This window comes from Canis lupus, chromosome 23 (genome assembly GCF_011100685.1).
Source record: "Canis lupus familiaris isolate Mischka breed German Shepherd chromosome 23, alternate assembly UU_Cfam_GSD_1.0, whole genome shotgun sequence".
Lineage (NCBI taxonomy): Eukaryota > Metazoa > Chordata > Mammalia > Carnivora > Canidae > Canis > Canis lupus.
The window spans coordinates 39,724,328-39,742,743 of record NC_049244.1 but is presented as its reverse complement, the minus strand read 5'-3'; the positions used below and the strand labels follow the sequence as shown (position 1 = coordinate 39,742,743).

Here is an 18,416-nt window from a genome sequence, read left to right as displayed (position 1 = left end):
ACAGGGCTGAGATTTCTTTCAAGGTCTGCAGGAAGCCACTCATTCAAGCACATTTGGGCTGTGCATTTTCTCACTTCATCAATTTCTCTGTTTCCTATTTGGATTAAAGTGTCTTCATTTTATATGATGCAGCTGCATTGAGACTCAAATACAGCTGTGCTATTTTGAACTCCAGAAGTATTAGTCCAGTATTTAAAACTAGAAAATAATTCTTACTTCATAGACTTGTCCTATTTTTTCCAAGAAAATGGTTGTCCTGATTTAGGTAACTTCAGATAGGGCTTGCTCAAAAATTGCTCTGTCCGATATGATGGCTACAAACCACATATGGCTACTTGAAATGTGGCTACTCCAAATTGAAGGGCTATTAGTGTAACATACACCGTAGATTCAAAGACTTAATATGAAAGTACAATATCTCATTGATAATTTTTATGTTGATTACATTTTGAAATTATAAGACTCATTTCATATTGAGTTAAAATATATTATTAAAATTAATTTTACCCATTTTTTTTACTTTTTTAATGTGGTTACTAGAAAATTTAAAATTACACATGTAATTTATATTATATTTTTGTCAGACCGTACTGCTATAGAGCAATATAGACATGAGAGCTTTTTTCCACCTTTATTGAGATAATGACATATGACATATGTACATTTAAGGTATACAATGTGATAATTTGATACCCATATATATAGCAAAATGATTACCGCAATAAAGTTAGTTAACATCTCTATCCCTTCACACAATTACCTCTGTGTGTGTGTGTGTGTGTGTGTGTGCACCCATGCAGTGTGTGTGGTAGCAACATTAATGATCTACTCTTTTAACAACTTTCAAGTACATATTATAGTTTTGTTAACTGTATTAACATGCTATATCTTAGATCTCTAAAACTTATTAATCTTATGGGTGGAAGTTGATACTCTTTGACCAACATCTACCCATTCCCCCCAGCCTCTGGCCACCAACATTCTGGTCTCAATTTCAATGAGCTCAACTTTTTAATATTACATACAAAAATATGATCCCTAATAAAAATACCACAACAATTTTAAATTGAGTAGAAAAATTAAGCACAAATACAATGCACTGCACAAATTATGGCATTTTGGTGAAATATAGGCACTTTATTTCTCTGATTTTGAACTAGTATGTCTGAAATTTTCTTCCTAATGTCTCTTTTTTCCAGTCTTATTTTTCTGCTGTAGCACATAATAACCCATAAACTAGCTTCACCCATGCTTCAGAATCAAAGCAAAGAGAAACAAGATTAACTCTGTATGATTTAAATATCATATATGTGCCATTCAAAACTATAAATACTGCAACCTCTGACTTGAGAGAAACAGATTAAATAAGTTCCTGTCCAAATGTCTCAACTGTGTTTATTCCCTTAGTAGAAACATAAATCACAAGTTCCTAAAGTCTGACAATCTGAGTTGTTTTTTAATGCCCATTACTGTTTTGTTTTATAGAGCTTGTCAGAAATCCAAGAAACTTGACATTTATATTATGTTACCCCTGTTCCAAAGTATGTTGACACATTTAATGGCCCTAAATTGGGTGGACTCAATATCAGAAATAAATATTTACCTCGAAGAAGTAAATAGAGACTACCTGTGTAGCCAATTGGGAAAGTATAGTTTATAATTCTTCTCATTAAGTTTAGAATTTAAAAATCTAGTTCATGTAAATTATTAGTTCAATTCTCCAATTAAGCAAGTCAAAATATATATAGTACTTAATAGGATCCATTTCTTTCTTTTTCTAGATTTTATTTTTAAGTAATCTCTATACCCAACATGGGGCTCAAACTTACAGTCCTAAGATCAAGAGTCACATACTCTACTAACTGACCCAGCCAGGTACCCCATATTTCTTTATCTTCATCATCAGAAGATACTTAATGACTAGATCTAAGAAAGCATCTATAGATCTCAAAATATAAAAATCCTGTTGAGTTTTACACAGGGCTAATAAATATTTACTGAATCAATAGAATAGTCATTGAATATTGATTAAGAGCACTGACCATAGAGTGGAATAGGTCTTTGTTTAAATCCACATTCTGTCTGGCCTATTTGAGCCTCAGTTTCTCCATCTATAAAATGAGGATAGTAGGACTTATTTTAAAGGTTCTTTATAAAAAAAAATAATAATAAAAAAAAATAAAAAAAATAAAAAAAAATAAAGGTTCTTTATAAGGATTAAATGAGATAATAATAATTATTATTATTACCACTATTAATATATTGTTATTTTTACCATATACTAAGATGAGGCCATTTTACCCTCAGCAAGTAAGACATGCACTTTTTTGCCTGTTTTCTTAGTAGCAGTAATGGATTTCCATGAATCTACATACTTGGTTAGTAGAATGCTCCCTTGACCAACTAATATTTTTTTGTGATTTGCATGGCTATAGCTGGGAGCATAATATATGTAATGTGGTAATTTTGCTTTTATAAAACACAAATATATAATATTTTTAGAGGTAACAGATAGTAATATATGAAAGCAAGTCTTAGACACTGTCATTTTATCCACATGTATTTTGGTATACATTTCTATAATTATGGGCATTGTTCTTATGTAACCATTATCAAACCTACAAAATTTGCCATAATCCATTAGTATCATCTAGCACCTAGTCTACATTCAAATTTCTGATTTTCTTTTTATTATAGTTGACATACAGTGTTATATTAGTTTCAGATGTAAAATATAGTGATTCAACAGTTCCATATATTATGCTATACTCACCATAAGTGTAGATACCATCTGTCACCATTTAATGCTATGACAGTGCCTCTGACTATATTCCCTATGGCGTACCCTTCATTCCCGTGACTTGTTCATTCCACATGGAAGCCGGTACCTGCCTCTTTCCTTCACCCATTTTTTCTATCTCTCACCATCTCCCCTTGGGCAACCACCAGTTTTAGTTTTTTCTCTGTATTTGTGAGTCTGTTTCTGCTTTTTTTTTTTTTTTTGATTCTTTGTTTGTTCTTTTGTCTTGTTTTTTAGATTCCACATGTAAGTGAAATCATATGCTATTTGTTTTTCTTTGTCTGACTTACTTCATTTATCATAATACCTCTAGGTCCATCCATGTTGTCACAAATGGCAAGACCTCATTCATTTAAAAAAAAAAGATTTTATTTATTTATTCATGAGAGACACAGAGTGAGAGAGAGAGAGAGGCAGAGAAACAGGCAAAGGGAGAAGCAGGCTCCATGCAGGGAGCCTGACGTGGGACTCAATCCCGGGTCTCCAGGATCATACCCTGGGCTGAAGGCGGCACTAAACCACTGAGCCACCTGGGCTGCCTGACCTCATTCTTTTCTATGGCTGACTAATATCCTATTTGTGTGTGTGTGTGTGTGTGTGCGTGTGTGTGTGTGTGTATCTCACATCTTTTTTATCCATTTATTATCAACAATTAGGTTGCTTCCCTATCTTGGCTATGGTAAATTATGCTGCATAAACATAGGGGTGCATGTATCCTTTCAAATTAGTATTTTCGTTCTCTTTGGGTAAATATCCAGTAGTGGAAATTACTGGGTCATACGGTGTTTCTATCTTTATTTATTTTAGGACCCTCCATACTCTTTTCCTCAATGGCTGCACCAATCTGCCTTCTCACCAACAGTGCACAAGGATTCCTTTTTCTTCATATACCCATCCACACTTGCTGTTTCTTATGCTTTTTTTTTATTCTAGCCATTCTGGAAGGTATAAGGTGAGATCTCATGGGAGTTTTGATATGCATTTCCCTGATAATTAGTGATGTTAAGCATCTTTTCATGTGTATGTTGGCCATCTGTATATCTTCACTGGACAAAAGTTTATTCAGGTCCTCTGCCCATTTGTTAATCAGATTATTTGTAGGGTTTTGGTGTTGAAGTGTAAATTCTTTATATATTTGTGATGCCTACCCCTTATTGGATAAATCATTTGCAAGTATCTTCTCCCAGTCAGTAATTTGCCTTTTTGTTTTGTTGATGGTTTCCTTCACTGTTCAAAAGCTTTTTGTTTTAATGTAGCCCCAATAGTTTAATTTTGCCTTTGTTTCCCTTGCCAGAGGAGATATATTTAGAAAAATGTTTCTATGGATGATATCAAAGAAATTACTCCCTGTGTTTTCTTTTGAGAGTTTTATGGCTTCAGGTCTCACATTTAGGCCCTTTATCCATTTTTAGTTTATTTTTGTGTATGTTGTAAGAAAGTGACCAGTTTCATTCTTTTGTATGTAGCTCTCCAGTTTTCCCAACACTATTTGTTGAAGAGACTTTTTCCCGTTGTATATTCTTGTCTCCTTTATCATAGATTAATTAGTCATAAAAGTATGAGTTTATTTTTGGATTCTGTTCCATTTATCTATGTGTTTAGTTTTGAGAGCTCTGTTCTTCTTTCTCAGGATATCTTTGGCTATTTGGTCTTTCGTGGTTCCATACAAAATAGGAGTATTTGTTCTACTTCTGTGGAAAATGTTGGTTATTTTGACAGGGATTATGTTAAATCCGAAGCTTGTTTTGGGTAGTATGGACATTTTAATAGTATTCTTCAAATCTATATTGTTTTTTTAATCCACTCCTTATAATATAAAAAGAATATGCTGATCTTATCTGGATCCTTGATCAAATAAAACAGCCATAATAAATTTCATTTTAAACATGTAGTTTAAACATAACCCCAATGTCATCATCACACCTAAATTATTAACAATAATTTTTGTTGTAGGCAAAATAATGGTCCTTGAAAGATTTCCTGGTACTAACCTCCAGAACCTGTGAATATGTTACTTTGATGCCACAAGGCCTTTGCAGATGTGATTAAATTAAGGACCTTGCAGTGTGGATATTACCTGAATTATCTGGGTAGACCCAATCTTCTCACATAGGTCCCTAAAAGCTTGAAGGGGAAGATGTGACAATGGAAGAGAAGCACAGAAAGATATAATTTTGCTGATTTTGAAGTTGGAGGAAAGGGGCTATGAACAAAAGCATGTGGGTGGTCCCTAGAAACTGGAAAGGAAAGGAAATGGATTCTCTCCTAGAGCCCCCAGAAAGGAATGCGGCCCTACTGACACCTTGTTTTATCCCAATGAGACTCCTATCAGACTTCTGACCTACAGAACTGAAAAATAACACATTTATGCTGTTTTAAGCCACCACGTTTGCAATAATTTGTTATAGCAATGATAGAAAACTATTGTAATTTTAAATGTTATCAAATATATAGTTAGATTTAAATTCCCCAAGTTGTCTCATAAAATTTTTTATAGCCATCCTATTCAACCAAAGATCCAGACAATTGTCGACACATTGCTTTTAGATGATATAAGGAGTGATTTAAAATTAAAGAACTGTAAGACATTTTTGCAGAAAGAGACTTTAGGAATCAATCCAACACCTTTATTTTATAAAAAGAGTAAACTAAAGTTTAGTGATGAATGACCTAGCCCTAAGACAGTAATGTCAAAATAGCATTATAATCCCTTTGAAAAATTCATGAAGATTGGGCAGGCTGTAGCTCAGTGGTTTAGCACTGCCTTCAGCCCAGGGTGTGATCCTGGAGACCCGAGATCGAGTCCCACGTCAGGCTCCCTGCATGGAGCCTGCTTCTCCCTCTGCTTGTGTCTCTGCCTCTCTCCCTCTTTCTGTGTCTCTAATGAATAAATAAATAAAATCTTAAAAAAAATTCATGAAGATTAACAGTAGATTCCAGGAAAGATGTGACCTTAACTTGACCTCTTTGCCCTTTATTTACCCTCTCCATCTTACCTGATTTTACTAAAACCAAATATATGTCTACATTGTAGCTGAATGCTGGCGAAGTCTTGGGCTCTATGCGGCCCCCACAGAAATAACAGATACTGAGCTTTCTCTGTCATGAATAAGATGAGCACCTATGCACTAGCTTCAGAGATGTTTTTTGATAGAGACTAGAAAGCTGTGAATCCTCAGCAAAGGTTGAATGATAGGAATACATGGATTTTGGTGATGGGAAAGGGGGAAGTATGGTGCCCTGTTTGACCCTGCATGAGTAAACTTGGTGTCTCTGATTAATGGGTGAGGGAACGGCCTCCTCCAGGTGCTTGAGGGGTTTCTATTACCATTGGTCTACCTTACGGTACTTACAGGACTGCTATTCTGGAGGGTAGCCCAACAAACAGTCTTGTCTTAAGACTCCATAAGCCAATAAAGAAAAATAAAAACACAACGTGACTTTTCAGCAGCTTGAGAGAAAAAGATCAGTCAGAACAAATGGAACATACATGCATGGAATAAATTCCTGAAGTTGTCAGAAGACAATTTGAACAAAAACCTTATAATAAATCTTAGGAGGGTCAAGAACAGGGAAAAACAAAAAACAAAAAAACATGATTTTCCAAGTAACCAACTGAATAGATAAATTAAAGAGAATGGAGGAGTCAAGACCTGCCCTCCACAGCAGAGAAACATCTGGCCCCAAATGTTACTAGTGCCAAGATTGAGAAACCTACATTAGCCAATTTCTCAAGTTAGGGCTAATTAAGACCCTTAGGGAGAAATTCTAGTAGTAATCCACCAGCCCCAGGATTTGTAGAGAAAGAGAATGCTGAAGGGTTTCATCCCCTTCTCATGCTAGAAGATCTTCTGTACTATCCTGGTATTACCCCCCATGAACACCTATCTTAGTGCCTAGCCAATTGTGTATGCTTTCTGTGGCAAGGAGCTGAGTAATAATTACTTCATGGAAATCCAAGTGAGTCAAAAGGGTGGAGCTTAAACTTTTTAAATTATCTTTTCACAGCTGTGCATAGCAGCCCTTTGAAGGTTGTACCTTCCAGCCTCCCTCACCTTCCTTCCACAAGCAGCAATCCAAAACAGCCTTCCTTCTTCCTGGAGATTTCTTGGCTTTTCTTGGTATTATTATTTTTATCTCTTAGTGCCAATTCCATTTTTCTCTGTATACTTCCTCTATCATTGAGTTTTTGGGGAGCAAGACAGTAACCTGTCCTAGCTCACTGTCTTGGTAATGAGAAGAATGCTTTAATAAAAATGCCACCTTTTCCTAAATTAATATAAAGTTTTAATGCAATTCTCATGAAAATCTAATACTTTAAAAATTGGAACTGGACAAAATTATATTAATGTTTATGAAGTAGAATAAAAGCATTAAGGAAGGGACACCTGGGTGGCTCGGTGGTTGGGTGTCTGTCTTTGGCTCAGGGCATGATCTCTGTCAGGGGATTGAGTCCCGCATCGGGCTCCCTGTGGAAAGCCTGCTTTTGCCTCTGCCTGTGTCTCTGCCTCCTCTCTGTGTGTCTCTCTCATGAGTAAATAAATAAATCTTAAAAAAAAAAAAAGCATTAGGGGAACTGCCTAACCAGATAAAAGAATATATTACAAAACTATTATAATCAGATAATATGGTATTGGCCTAGGATTAGACAGATCAGTAGAAAAGAATAAAGGATCCATAAACAGATGCCAGTATAAATGAGAATTTGACAAAATCAAAAATTTATAATTATGCATATAGTTATAAAAGTTATTTATAAAAAGAGTTATTCATAGATAGATAGATAGATAGATAGGGCTATATACAGCTAACAGGTATTTAAATTCAGTGGGAAAGGATTATTTATTTAACAAATGGTACTTGCACAATTTAGAGGATAATAAAATTGGACTTATCTAACCATTTACAAAATATGTTTAGAAGAACTAAAATATAAATGAAAAATGAAGAAAATGAAGTAAAACAACTCCTGCAAGAAAATCTGTAAATCTTTATTTACCAACTATAGATAGGAAAATTCTTGTTAAAAAAGAATGGAAACCCAGAATTTATAAATAAAGAATAGACAGATTTGACTAAATAAAAAACAAATTTAATAAAAGATACATAAAAAAAATCCACAAACAGCACATTGGGGTAAAAGCATTCAAATATAGAGGACCAAGTATGACTATTTCCTCTTTTTTTTTTTTTTTTTTAAGATTTACTTATTTATTTTAGAGAGAGAGAGAGAACAAGCAAGCAAGCAGGGGAGTGCAGAGAGAGAGGGAGAGAGTCTTCCAGCAGACTTTCTACTGAGCACAGAACTCAAGGTGGGGCTCAATCTCAGAATCCTGAGATCATGACCTGAGTAGAAATCAAGAGCCTGAGCCAACCATCCAGGTGCCCCCAAATATTACTATTTCTAATATAGAAAGAACACTTTACAATGAAAATCTGAAAATAAATAACAGAAAAAATGGACAAAGATTATGAAGAGGAAGTTTTTAGAAGAGTGAATCAATGTGGGGTTCAAATGTGCAAAGTTATTCAAACTCGCCAGAAGTCATAAAAATCTAAAAAAAGTAACAGCATATCATTTTACCCCTAGCAGTTTGGCAACAATTGTAACACCAAATAACAGTCATTGCTGGCAGGGAGGCAGGGAAAAGTAGACTGTTACACATTTCTAGTGAAAATTTAAATCATTAACAGACTTTTGGAAAGTGGTGTGGCAACAGCTATTAGAATTTAAAATACATAGTTCCTTTTGACTCAATGATCTGACTCCTGGGAATCTGTTCCACACGAGTAAAAATATTGGATTCTTAAGGATATATGGTCCGGGATGTTTATTGCAACATTTTTGTAAGTGGAGGGAAAGAAAGCAAGAAGGAACAAAGTGAATCCTATCAATAAGGGAATTATTGAAAAGGTTGTAGGACATCTACACAATATCATGTAGCCATTAAAGAGGATAAATTAGTGCTCGCTCATCCAGCTAACTTGAGAGTTTTCCAGGAGGCATTGTTGACTTTGTAAAGCAAGATGTAGGAAAGTATATATAAAATGTGATTCTAATTTTTAATATATAGATAATACGTATATGTGTATATAAAGCAGAATTCATGGGATATAGCCAACGAAACTGCTTTTTTTCTTTCTACTATTCCTTTATTATTAATTTTTAAATTTTTAAAAAAACATTTAAAATTTTAATTCCGGTATAATTAACATGTTATATCAGTGGCAGGTGTACAATATAATGATTCAAAAATTCTGTATATTATTCTATGCTCATCACAGTAAGTATATGCTTAATCTCCTTCACCTATTTCACGCATCTCCCTACCCACCTCCCCTCTGGTAACCATCAGTTTGTTCTCCATAGTTAAGAGTCTGATTTTTGGCTTGTCTCTTCTTTCTGTGTTTATTTCTTTTGTTTCTTAAATTCCACATATGAGTCATATCATATGGTATTTGTCTTTCTCTCACTGACTTTCTTCACTTAGCATATACCCTCTAGATCCACCCATGTTGTTGCAAATGGCAAGATCTCATTCTTTTTGATGGCTGAGTAATATTCCACTGTATATTTACCCAGTCATCTATTAATGGACACTTGGATTTTTCATCCATTTATCTATCAAGGGACATTTGGGTTGTTTCCGTAAGTTGGCTCTTATAATTAATGCTGTAACAAGCATAGGGGTGTACATATCTTTGAATTGGTGTTTTTGTCTTCTTTGGGTAAATAGTAGTGGAATTGCTAGATCATGTGGCAATTCTATTTTTAACTTTTTGGGGAAACTTCATACTGTTTTTCTTGGTGGCTGCACCAGTTTGCCTTCCCACCAACAGCACACAAGGATTCCTTTTTCTGCACATCCTCACCAATGCTTGTGTCTTGTGTTTTTGATTCAGCCATTCTGGCAGGTGGTTTTTTTGTTTTTGCTTTTTTTTTTTTTTAAGATTGTGTTTATTTATTTTTTTTTTTGACAGAGAGAGAGAGAATACAAACAGGGGGAGAGGGAGAGGGAGAAGCAGGCAGGGAGCCCAATGTGGGGCTTGATTCCAGGACCCTGGGACAGTGAACTGAGCTGAAGGGAAACACTTTAACTGACTGAGTGACCCAGGCACCCCCTCTTGTGGTTTTGATTTGCATTTCCCTGATGATGGGTAATGCTGAACATCTTTTCATGTGTTTATTGGTCATCTGTATTATGTCTGCTTTGGGAAAATGTCTGTTCATTTCCTCTGCCCATTTTTAATTGGATTATTTGTGCTGATGGTGTTGAGTTGTATAAGGTCTTTGTATATTTGGGATGCCAGCCCCTTATTAGATATGACATTTGCAAGTGTCTTCTCCCATTCAATAGATTATCTTTTTGTTTTATTATTTCCTTTGCTGTACAGAAGCTTTTTATTTTGATGTAGTCCCAATAGTTCAATTTTGCTTTTGTTTCCTTTGCCAGAGGAGACATATCTAGAAAAATGTTTCTATGGATGATGCCTGAGAAATTACTGCCTGTTTTCCTCTAGGAGTTTTAGGGTTTCAGGTCTCATGTTTAAGTCCTTAATCCACTTATTTTTGTGTATACTGTAAGAAGGTTGTCCCATTTCCTTCTTTTGCATGTAGCTGTCCAATTTTCCCAGCACCATTTGTTGAAAAGACTGTCTTTTTCCCATTGTATATTCTTGCCTCCTTTGTCATAGATTAATTGATCATATAATTGTGGGTTTATTTCTGGGCTCTTCCATTCCATTGTCTCCCATTCTTTAAAAGTATTCAGTGAGGTTACATTTTTTTTCCACCCGCTGGATAAAAGCCTTTGGTCTTTAAGTTGCAATTGGAGTTTCAATTCAGCAGTGAACATATCCAATCCCGTGTAATACTGGCAGTTCTCAATTTAATTTAAGACCCTGCCCTACCTCCCTTAGCCTGCCCTACTTCCGTTGAGGCAGGCTGCCACCTTTGGGAGAAGAGGTGTGGTTGGGTTCTTCATCCTTTCTCAGGCTTCTCATCTACCACTTGCTAGATGTAGTTTCTGAGTCCTAAAAACATAGAGGCAGAGATGAGGTAAGGGAATTTTTTTTGACTGATAATTAGGTGCCATCAGAGCAACTGGGCTCATTAGATTTCTCAGGTGAGAATCAAACAGTATTTCACTGTGTCCCCAAACTCTAGTCACAGAGTAGGCTGTCTGATAGCCTAGCCAAAGTCCCTCTTCATAGGCTTGAGATAAGGGTCAAACACTCCCAAGTGGGATTCACAGTTCACAAGTAGCAAAACAACTCCCTTCATAAATCTTAACCTCTAGATTAGAGTCTAGAGAGAAACACTTTCTCATTCTCCATGTGGGTGAGAGGTTTAAGGGAGTCATGTAACTGGCTTTTGGATATTTTAAAATTGTGTATCTCGCTGTTGGATATATTTTTTCTTCTTTAAACTTCTGATTTAATATCTATTACAAATCCTTATATTCTTATTAGAAAGAAAATTTGATGTAAAGAGATTTTGGTAGGACATATACTAAATTATAAATTGGGTTAGTTAAGAGGAAGGAAGATATGAGTTTAGGAAAGGAAAGATGAAGAAAAGGGAGACATGTTAAAAAGAAAAAGAAAAAAAGATAATGAAAACCAAGCAAATAAACAGAGTGTGCATGATGTGGATCACATTTATACATTTATATGGATGTACATAGATGTACGTAAAAAAGAACTCTTCAAAATTTCATACAAGTGAGAAAATTAACCAATCACTTTTTATATCATGTTAGTAAATCACTGTGAAATGTGACAAGAAGATCTTAAAGGAAAATCTTCCAACTCAATATATTATTGCACATGCCATGAAGTAAAAAAATATTCAATGACTTTGTATATTACATGTAAGTCACACATCTTGACTTACTCTGGCAGCTAAAGTGTGCTAAGAATCCCAAGTGCTTGATGAAGCCCTGAGCGCTGGATGTTGGCTTTCATAAGGAGACTACTAGCTCTTGTTAATTGAATTTAGAAAATTCACTCTGGCATTATCCTGTCTGGAGCCTAAATTAAATGCATGAATGATAATTCATTTATTGAATTTAGAAGCCAAGAGGAATATAGATACAAAGTCAAAGTCTCTGCTTTCCTAATGTTGAGCCCAACCGGCTCCTATTTAACAAGTGTCATAACACCGTATTATTTTTATTACTGGGACTTGGGAGATCTGAGACCCAGTTCGGTTCCTGCTACTAATTCACAGGGCAAATCAGGTGGCTACATTGCCTTTCTAGGTTTAGTTTGCTCATATATTCCTAGAGGAATTAGATAATTGCTGAGGTAAATCCTGCTCTACTCAGTAGTTCTCCAACTTGAGTGTACTTAAAACTCACCTGGAGAGTTTTTTAATATGCATATTCCTGGGCTCCTCCTCCAGATATTCTGATTCATTAGATCTGGGGTGGATTCCAAAACTGCAATTCTAAGTGTCCAGTTGATGCTAATGATGCTAGTCCAGATATCTAATGGATATAAGAATCGATGGTAAATATTTGCATTTCTCAGTAAACTGGTGAATTATAGAGTGAAGCAAGCTACTTACTGCTCTCTGAGACTTCCACCACTTGCAGTAGGAACCTCCCTTCTGAGATGCCACCAGTCTGGCTATCTCCTGGCAATCTCCATTACCCAGTTCCCAATATGTGCTACTTGAATCACAGATAGGTGTCGCTCTAATTTTGGGGCGAAATTGGTCATGAGGGGAAATGTGAGCTAGGACACTAGGGAGTATGGCACCAGCTCCTATGTTTGTGGATTAAATATCTAAGAGAGCTCTTAGGAAATTATCTGCATAAAATGATCTCAATTAGGGATGGGTCATAAACTTTCAATTCCCAGAGGAACTGCCACTAGAAATAAAATAGGCATGTGATGGGGTAGGAGAGTTACCTAAAAGTAAAGTCAAAATAGGGTCTTCTAGTGGCTGGATTATCCTGAATATTGAAAATATCCTGCTTATTAAGGCCATATTAATGTCATGGGTGAAAGGAGCACTACATTTTAGTGCTTTAACTTCTCTGAACCTCACTTCCCTTGTCCTTAAAATAGATACTATAAAAACAAAACAAAACAGAAAGTACCTCCAATGTCTTCACAGAATTGCTGTAAGATCCCATGAAATGCTATATAGAAAATTATTTGTAAATTGCTAACTTATTAAATACATTATTACTAACAATGAGTTCTTCTAAGGCTTTTTATTTTTATTGGCTTTTTAGATAACATTGCCATTACATTCTTATTTGTTTACAATTGAAAGTAAAATTGCCAGGTATCCATTCTTAAGTAGCCATGATAAAATAACTGGTTTCTCAGATTTCATTACTTGTTCATCCACTTTCATAGTTAATCTCCGATATAAAGAGATTTAAAAGAGAAATAAAATTGAATTATATTTATTTTTATGTGGATTCTCTACTTTTTTGTAATATCTGCTATACATTTAGATATTTATAATTCCATGTAGTTTCCCTGTGCTTTCAGATGTTGCTCTTATAGTCACATGAGGCATTACAAAATGCTGTATAAAGGCTTGTATATCTATTTGAATTATATAAATCATAGTTCCTCAGACAAAATAATTGGGCATGGGTATTCTAGCCTTTATTCTCTGTTCACCCTTTCCTCCCCATTCCATCCTACCCCAACCACAAATTATAAAGTCAAATTCAGGTCTGTGTTTGGGTTGGTACTTCACTGCTTTTTAAAACAAGTTCCACTGTTTCTCTAATGAAAAGCTCCTTTTCCTCATAATTGGACTGCCAATCCATATCCCGAATCACCATATATAGCTTATCCCATATAATGTATGTCTACAGTCACCACTAACCATAGCCATCCTCCAAACACAATGGACACAAAATATGGCTTCTCATCCTGCAGGGCACCAGAGGGTGGAGTTTTCCCTGTAACAATTTCCCCAACTGGGCAAAATGATTATTATTGTCTCCTTGGCATAATCAGATGAAAGCACTGGAGAAATGTATAGCTGAATTTTCATCTTTTAACACTTTGAGGGAATAAGAGTGTTCTAAAATGAGAGATGTTTTTATATACTGTACTTGCAAGTCACTATTTTCATTCAACATTAAGTTGTGGGGGGAGAAAAGCTACCTTTATCCTTTAAAGTTTGCCTCAGTGTAACTATTCCAGAGGCACATGAACTATCTTACCTTTGATCGTGTTGATAATCTGAAGACCCTTTCTATTTGGGGTTACTATGGTTACGGCTGCACGGGTGATGTGTGAGCTGCACTGCTGTTTTGATAAAAATAGGTATTAACTACCAGTCATAGTGCTTCTCATTTCACAGCAGTTCTTGCAGAAGAGCAGCATATAGAAAAAAGAAAGAAAAGAAAAGAAAAAAAAAAAAAAACCTTTCCAAATAACCATGAAGGAGCATCTGCATAAATAATGGTGATTGATCATGTGTATAAAAATATTTTTAATTAAATCTTTTTTAATTAAACAGGGCATTTTGCTGAATCCTTGTCTGTTATTTGCACCGAGCTTAGCCTTGAGGAAGATGGCTGATTAACAGACCCAAGAACCTATAATTAAAAGTAGAACTGTTATTTTTGGAGAAATGCCTCTCCAGTAAGGGTGACTTAATAGGGCTGTCTCATATTTTTTCATTTTTCATCGAATTCTCTGGTTAGAATTTTGGGTGTTTTTTTTTTTCTTTAACATAGAAGAAATGATTACCAACATTGTCATAATCAGAAGAGTTTTTATTTCTTACCTTAGTTTTCCTTCAGTCCCTTTGATCACACTTTCCTTTCACTATCACTTTTCAATATTTATTTGTGGTCTTCATTTATTTCTTTTGCTCAGGTCATGTCCTCTTTTGAAAGTCGTATACATTGTGTTTTTTTCACATCTGACCCGCTCTGCCTCTGCATTTCAGAGTTTTAGACTACAGTAAGTTTGTGGTTTCTCATCACTGGTGTTATCAATATTCAGCACAGGAATTCAAGAGAAAACTGAAGAACTTTCTATTTGCAGTCAAAAATACGATGTAATGTACAAAGTGGTTCCTTCAGTACCAGGCTGGCTTAGAGAACAGAGACAACATTCATTTAATATCTGCCAAGCAGCATAGGAGGAGACTGTGATGGTTTTATGCCCACATTCGGAAGGAAAAAAAATTGCTCACGCATAGCTTAAGGTTCATGTCCTTGAACCATTTGTGCAGTTATTTGTGGACAGACTTGGGTGACTCTACTTTTAGTACCGTATTTGGTAGAGAAGTAGTGTATTAATGTTACTGTGGGAGAAGGGAAACAGTGAAGAAATATTCAGGGTCTTTTCTTATGCTTTCATTGAATTCCAGGGGGAGAAAAATGACACCTCTGAGGAAGTCAGAGGATATTAGACAGCACACTTCCCATTGAAAGCAACAGGCTTCTAAAGACTGCAGAGCAACTGGCCATTTTCACTATGCAGTGTGTTTCAAACCTGTATATAGTGTCACTTAACAGAATTCAACTGCATTTTCTGTATCTATCCAATTCCATATTAAGTGCACTGGGGTAGTATCAGTTTAAAAGCCTTTACAGAAACCTAGGTCTATAACACACCGTCATATAAACTCAGATACTATTCTTGAACAAATTTACTCAGAAGTAAAAATAACAGCTTAGATTTATATTGTGTATCTCTTTCAAAGAACTCAGACAGCTTCCACACATAGCACTTCAGTTATTTTTCATGTAGTGCTCTTGGGAAGAGAGGATGCATTTAAGTGAAATAATTGGGTGCAGAGAATTTTTTAAATTTTCTCAAGATTTCACAGAGAAAGATTGATACAAAAGCCAGAACCTCTATTTCCTTAAATAACTAGATTATGTTTTTGCAAGATACTAACAGCCATGTGATCAAAATATATTATTGACTTTAGCTAATTTGCAGCTAGTTCTAAAATCGGTAAGATCTTTATTCTACCCATCAAAATAATGGTGCACTTGAGTCAATATTTAGAAGCAAACCAAAGCCACCAATTGGCAGCAAATGAAAAGCTCCATCTGATTTTTTCTGCTTGGGAGTATGTCATCTAGTGATAACAACCATTAACTAAGTGTGTACACATATATCATCTAATTTGATCACCACCACAGTCAATTATCTCCATTCTAATAAACTGAGGTTCTAAATACTTAAATGGTTTATTTGAATGTACAAGGCTCATAAGTGCCAGAGATGGGAGACAAAGCATGTCCAATATTCTTTTTTTCTAGACCACTGCTACTTCTGAAAATAGAACAGTGATGTGCCAATTAGGCTAAGCACAAAATGAAACCCAATAGTCAAGTTTTCCTTTTATGATTAATTTCACTTAGCAAACATTTATTCAGTACCTGCTATGTATGTCCTAAGTACTATAGGTCTGGTTGAGGGAAGGGGTAATAAACCAGACGCAGATCCTGCCCTCAAGAAGCTCCAGTCTAAAGGGGGCTGTAGGAGCTTCTGGGTGGCACAGTTAGGCATCTGACTTGGTTTGGGCTCAGGTCATGATCTCACATTTGGAGATCAAGCCCAGCTTCAGGCTCCATGCTCAGTGTGAGTCTGCTTGAAATTCTCTCTTTCTCCCCCTGCCCTTCTCCCCACTCTCTCTCAAATAAATAAATAAATCTTTAAAAAAGAATCTGTAAAGGTGGCTGTAGATAAGAGAGATAAGACAATGGTAGTCTAAGCAGTTTGTAAGCACAGAGGAAGGGCCCCATGGGCCCCGGTTCCCTCTGGTGAAAGGGAATCTGGGAAAGCTTAGAGCTCTCTTCACTTTAAGCCAATATTTGCCTGATTGAATAAGATAACATGTCATTTGGAGGAAGCATGAACCATGTTTCTCTCCTGTAAGAGATGGCCCTATGATTAGCAGTTTTTCATTCCCATATAGGACCATGGACAATATGACCTGCTCAAACTTGGCAAGATCTCCCTGGGCTCACACACTTTTGGGGGTGTCCTGACTTGATAATCCTGAGGGTCAGGGTCAACGCAAGGAGGGCACGTGTACTTGCTATTATAACAACTTTCTCCTCACTCGTGCAGACAATAATCAAACTCAACGTCATTTGTCCATGACATTATTCTCTACTTGCTGTTCTGCAACTCCTGGTTTCAGTACTGCACATAGGCTCCATCAGCATAATTAGGAAAATATGTTCCCTCTACATCTACAGTCTTTAGTTTTGAAGTTTAAGTCTGAGAGCCATAGAATTTTAGCTTTGGAAGTATCTTAAAGGCAACCTCACTCATCCTCATTTTTAGATGGGGACCCTGGGTCTCTGAAAGAGAAAGTAAATGCCTAGTAAGAATTAGGTGCTTTTTCCAAGTGCAGAAATTCAAGGAGTAATTTGTGAGAGAGGGAGTCATTTGTGAGAAGAGTTACCATTGCTTCTCTGCTTGATAATATCCATTTTTCTCTCTTGAAGTAATTTTTGAGGGTCAAAGGAGAAACATGCAGGTAGAAGGTATCATTCCATCTTATAATGGACAAACTGTCTAATGATTTTGATGACATAAATAACAGTAATCATACCCACCATTAATTGAGATACAGCATACCAGACCCTTTACATGAATTATCCCACTTAATTGTCATCCAAAACTCTATAAAGAAGGGAATATTTTTATCTCCACTGTACTGATGAACATTACTGAAAGCCTAGTGAGGTTAAGTAACTGGCTCAAGATCACCAAGTTTATTTGCATCACAGCTAGGATCCGAATGCAGGTTGGTTTTATATCAGAGTCAAGTTCCCAACCATCATCTCTGTATTGGGACAGACCTTGGCACAAAGGTGTGTCTTTAGATATTGGAAGCCCAGGTATGGAAAATCAGCTCCACAGAACAGAAGTGGAGAAGATAATAGATGACAACCAACTATATAAATGCTTCAGGATATTGAAAGTAGATAAAGCAAGACTCCAGGTGTTCTGAGGATGGGATTTCAAGAACACACTGAAAAAATCATTTGAAGCAATTCAACAGCTCCGTGGACAGCTGGGAAACAGCTGTGGCTGACAGACCTCTCTGGCTCACTGCTTTGGGGAACAGAATGGCTCTGTTTAAATGAAAGCAGTTCATTCTCAGCAATACTCAAAGACAGACCTGCAGGGCAGAAGTTTTGAAAGTCAGCGTCCAGCCCCCGCGTTCCATTTATGTGCTAACGAAGACATTGCACATTGTGGCAAATTGGATTTGGAAATTTCTTAGAGAGTATTTCCTTGGATGAGAGGCTGTCTGGCTCCCTCTAGGGCTCAGCTTGGCTGACTGAGGTCAAAACCCTGGAGGAGGAAGGCAACTAGGGAGTCGAGCTGAAGATGGCACTTAACTCAGGGTCGTGTAAGTGCAGAGTCAGCATCTGCACAGCTCGGAAAGTGAGTGCCTCCTTAAGAACAAGATGCCCAGAGGAGCCAGGAGCACCCACTAGTAGCAGACTGGGGTTGGGTCCTCTTGACCTTCACAGCCCCTCAGAGGCCCCTTGCTTTAGAATTCCTTGTGAAGTGGCTTCCCTCCTAGAACACAGCCAAGAAAGGACAGAGGCTGACCTTTTACCTGGGCACTACAGATAAAAAGCATTGT

General features: G+C 36.3%; 1 protein-coding gene and 1 long non-coding RNA gene across 10 annotated transcripts in view; one reads left to right on the top strand and one right to left on the bottom strand.

The window, feature by feature from the left end:
- The window catches only part of SLC9A9 (solute carrier family 9 member A9), a 538,349-nt gene that overhangs the window by 146,090 nt on the left and 373,843 nt on the right, over positions 1-18,416 (top strand). The gene's annotated exons all lie outside the window — the stretch shown is intronic.
- The window catches only part of LOC106557635, a 68,037-nt gene continuing 60,040 nt past the window's right edge, over positions 10,420-18,416 (bottom strand). For 6 of the 7 annotated variants that reach the window (XR_005377115.1, XR_005377118.1, XR_005377113.1 and 3 more), the window contains 3 exons: positions 14,571-14,724; positions 12,163-12,291; positions 10,420-10,834 (listed from right to left, as the gene is read on the bottom strand). This is a non-coding gene — a long non-coding RNA (uncharacterized LOC106557635). Of the gene's footprint in view, positions 10,835-12,162; positions 12,292-14,570; positions 14,725-14,749; positions 14,883-18,416 lie in introns of those variants that run through there. The other variant, XR_005377120.1, reaches the window with a different exon arrangement.